The sequence below is a fragment of the Pygoscelis adeliae genome, unplaced genomic scaffold (genome assembly GCF_000699105.1).
Source record: "Pygoscelis adeliae isolate BGI_AS28 unplaced genomic scaffold, ASM69910v1 Scaffold4, whole genome shotgun sequence".
In the NCBI taxonomy this organism is placed as follows: Eukaryota; Metazoa; Chordata; class Aves; order Sphenisciformes; family Spheniscidae; genus Pygoscelis; species Pygoscelis adeliae.
In genome coordinates this window covers 17,881,160-17,885,601 of record NW_008824986.1, presented here as the reverse complement: position 1 = coordinate 17,885,601, position 4,442 = coordinate 17,881,160, and positions in this window count along the sequence as shown.

The following is a 4,442-nucleotide window of genomic DNA, read 5'->3' as shown; positions in this document are numbered from 1 at the left end:
CTTCGCCCCGGCTTCTTCGTGAGAGCCTAGGCAGTATGCCGGCATTACATCCAACAACTTTTCTTTTTTTTTTTTCTTTTCCTTTCTACAATGTAGTCTTGGTCTAGCTGGTATCAATCTTTTCTTTTCCAGCTATTAATTAAAATGAGAATGAAGTTAAGCTTATCTCAAGGTGCAAACTCCTTCGTTTGCTTTTTCCTCCTCATGAGAGAAAAAGTGGCATACTTACAGCTTTAGTAATCACAAGAGGTGACTGATGGGAAAACTAAGTAAGTGTCTTTTCCTGTGTGGACATTATTTACCTGTGAAGTGGCCGGGGCGGTCGGGAGGTTCTCCAACTTGTGTGTATGTCTTTGAGAGTACAAGCGATTTGAAGAAACAAACCAGAACTTTTTCCTGATTGAAAGGGTGTCTAGACTTATCTAGGGCTACAGCAGGATATTAATAGAACATACTGCATTTCCTTCACATAAAAATACGAAGGGCACTTTGCTGAGAAAAAATCCTGCTGTGCCTTTCTGTCTTTGGGACCAGCTCATCACCCAGCTAAAATTAAAAGGTGAAGTCAGGCAGTTCTTGCTCTCTATTTTTAAACTGCTTCAGCATATGAATGTGAGTGTGAAATCTTTCTTTAGGCCTCTCTTAACTTAATTACCTACTTATTCAAAATATTCTCTTCTCAAATTGCTGAACTATAATTATATTTATCTTTTCAGTGGACACACTTTAGCTACTTGATGTTTGTTTAATTAGCTTTCTGCGTAATTTGTAGTTCTGTAGTTATGTACAGTGATGGAAGCCTCGTGGTAAGTGTTTAAAATCTACTTTGAACTGTTAAAAAATTAGCAAGTGGATGATGTTTTTGTATATCTGTTCCATGTTTTTCTTCTGGAAAATATTGTGAAGAAGCACAGTTTAAAAAAAACAGTAAAAAGAATTCAAACAAATAATTTTCATTTGACCTTAATAATAGAAAATTATGTAATAACTGAAAATGTTTTGTTATACTTTTTCTCTTCAGATCTTTTGTTCTGTGCAGGCTTATTACTACTTTATTTTGTTTATGCGCCTTTTCTTTTGTTTGAGTGGAAGGGGTGATGTGGCCCTAGTACAGGAGGTGCGGCGGAACTGCTTATAAACCATAGATTTGTCCCTCTTTTCTTCCGATTTGGATATACTGAATTCTTCTTCCTGCATTTCAGTGAATCTATGAAAAATCCCTGTCAACCACCTTTGAAATCAAATTGAATCCTCTTTGCTTGCATAGAGAAATAATGTTTTCCAGTCTCGTAGTTGCAGCCTGCAGACGGTGTGCTTTCCTCCTTCAAACCACCATCTTGCAGCACAGTGCCCGTAACACACCGTCCCGTTAACACTGTGCTGAGCACCTGGCATTGCACCCAGAGGTACGAAGGAAAAAGGGTGTTTGTCCGTCTCTGTCCCCTGTGACATCTGTCCCTCGATTTCTTTGACTGTCAGCTGTTTGAAGCACAGGCTGTGGGACTTCTTCCCAACTGACCCCTTTCACAGTGGAAAGGACACTTCTGAGAGCACACAGTGTTTCTTTGCATCCTCTTTTGGGACTGGCTATTGATCCCAAACATAGTACAAAATGGAGATACGTGCTCTTTCCTTCTCAGTGTTTTCCTGGTTCCTTTGCTTTGTCGGTGGGAGCAGCTGTGGTGTCGGAGATCTTGCAGAGTCTTCCCTGCAGCTTCCCGTGTCTGGTCAAGCAGTGATCAGGCTCCACCGTGCTGGGTCGTTTGTGTTTTGTCAGGTACCTGAAGCGGGGTGAGGTGGTAAGTTTTGAAAGGCATTTCCTTCAGCACCCACATACTCCTGGAGCGTGCATATGGGAGTCTATATGTAGTCCTACCTTTGACAGCTAAATGAGTCAACCGCCTGCTGCAAACTGTCTTTAGGGTGGCTGGTACCTGGGGACGGCAATAAGTGTGGTTACACCTCCCCAAGCAAATCCCACGTGCTGTTGATCTGACTGGTATACTTCCACGTACCTCCCTCTCCCACTTCCCAGAAATACCGGAGATTTCATAGGCTTGGGTGTTAGATGACAGCGCATTTGTAGTGCTGGTGAGAAACATGTTGCTATTCATGGTGTTTAGTGGCAGTATAGTTAGATAGCTAGACGGTGATGTTAAGTAACACAAACCTGGAGCCACAGTCTTTTGGACACATCTTCCCATGCCAATCTCGGTGCTTGGAACAGTTTGCCCATCAATTTGTTCCAAGCTTCCACCCCCTCCCTGCCCTCTCCAGAAAACCCTTGGCAAACCACCTGTTCGGTAAACCCTCCTGCCTCGGCTGGCCACTGCCTCTGTTCGTGCTGTCCTGTCCTGTTGCCCATTTTTTACTTCAGATTGAAAATTTGTCAGCACAGAGATTTATGTGAGCATTTTACGTCTTGTAAAGAAATACACAGACCCCTTATTCTTTCAGAAATGAAAAGCTGCGTTTTAAAACTGAAATATGGACACGATGTTCACCTAGACAATGGGTTTTTTATAAGGCTAGTTATATTCATAGGTTTTCTTTTCTCCAACTGGAGACTGCAGTGCGATATTAGAAATATTGCACCCAGAGGTACGAAGGAAACAGTACCCGCAGAACTTCTGCTGCTGTCATCTTTGCATCTTCTGCTGCTGTTTAGCTTTCAAAACTGATTTTTTTTGTGTGTGTTTGTTTTTGTAAATGAACATAGTTATTGTGCATTAGTGAACACATGCTTGACGAAAGCATCTTGACAAAATCAGTGGGTTTTAATGGTGTTAACACACCTCTGTGCTTGAAATGGAGCCTGAAGAATTTGTCCTCTGGAATCTTACATTATGTTTTGGCCATTGGAAATGAAGCATTTGTCATTGGAAATTATTAAATAACTGGAGAACTATAAACTATATCTAGCTTTTGGTAGCTTGAGCATTTATACGTTTGTTTGAATGCTGTAGAGTTTATATGAACAGATTTATTAGCTGAGCTAAACATATGTTTTTAAAGCTAGACTATAAAAATTCTTATGTTTTCTTCACATTGTGGCTTCAAATAGTTTTAATAGTAGACTTTATTTGAAGAATTTGAAGCATCCTCATTTTTATTTCCAAAAACAGTACATGAAATGTATTTATTTAAGTGGGTAATAAAACTAAAGAGCCAGGTCATAAAGTGGTGTGCACTAAAACATACAAAAATAATACGAAGATTCCTGTCACATGATCTGATAACAAAACCAGAGGAAATAACTTTCTTGTGTAGTATATCATGCAGGTGGAATAGAAAACATCTCAACATTAGTAATAAATATGTATGTAATATATCAACATTTTTATGTGCACATATGGGGGTTTTTTTGGGAGGGTTGTGCACTTATATACAATTTTATTTTTTTAAGGAACTCTTATTTTAGAGATCATTCACAATTTTAGCTATTAATATTGCTAACCTTTCCCAACATATAAATACTCCATTGTGGTCTCCCACACAGCTGTTGTGTCCTCCAAAAAGACCTGTGCTCATTTAACCAGGGAATTGTGTAAAAACGGTGTTAGGATGATGAAGTATATGACAAACCACATTGTCCAAAAGGTCCATTGCTTTCTTACCACATTTCTGAGGCAGTCTGGGTCAAAGCATTGGTGTGATGGAAACTGTCTTTATATTTTCAAGATGTGATTTTAAAACCAGCCAGACCTGAACTGTTCCAAATTCCCCCCAATGCTTTGACTTTTCTGTCAGTTGAGATTTCAGATTATTGTATGGCCCATGGCACAATGTGACTTTTACAGCAATTTCTATAAGGTACTCCTTCTGTAGGTTTTACCACATTTGTAATAAATTTGTGATGAGGTTAGCCTGACCTGATTGTTGGAGGGTGGGGGATTGTGGAAGAGTTCAGCTGTTGAGAATGTTGTATGAGCATGGCTTTGTATAGAGTGTGTGTGTATGTATACATATATACACATCTATAAATATGCTTTCTTGAGCTGTGGGTAATAACCCTGTTGCATATCTCCTTAGGGAGACTGAAGTCTTGGAAGTAAAATGGGAATGGCAGCCTGGGAAAGCCAGTCCAGAGGTTTAATTTGCTGAGCTCTCTGCAGGTTGCCCCGTCAAGGGCTTGGCATTGTCTTCCTGGAACAAAGCATCTCAAGGAGCACGGTGGGATGTGTCAGCCCAGGGCTGTCTGTAAAGGGGATTCACTGTGAAACTAAACTGCTGCGTGTTGTTGACCCTTGTTGGCTTTCAGCCATGGAGCAAGTTTCACAGAAACGGATTTAAGTGCTGCTGTATAAACTTTGCTTTGCATGTCAGAAGTCTAGTGCTAGTCCCTTGCTGGCAAGGAGCACGTCCAGCTTCTCTTGCAACGCAAGCGAGCCCTGCAGCGCATGCATCATGGGCCAGAAATAACATAGGATGCTGGGCATTCC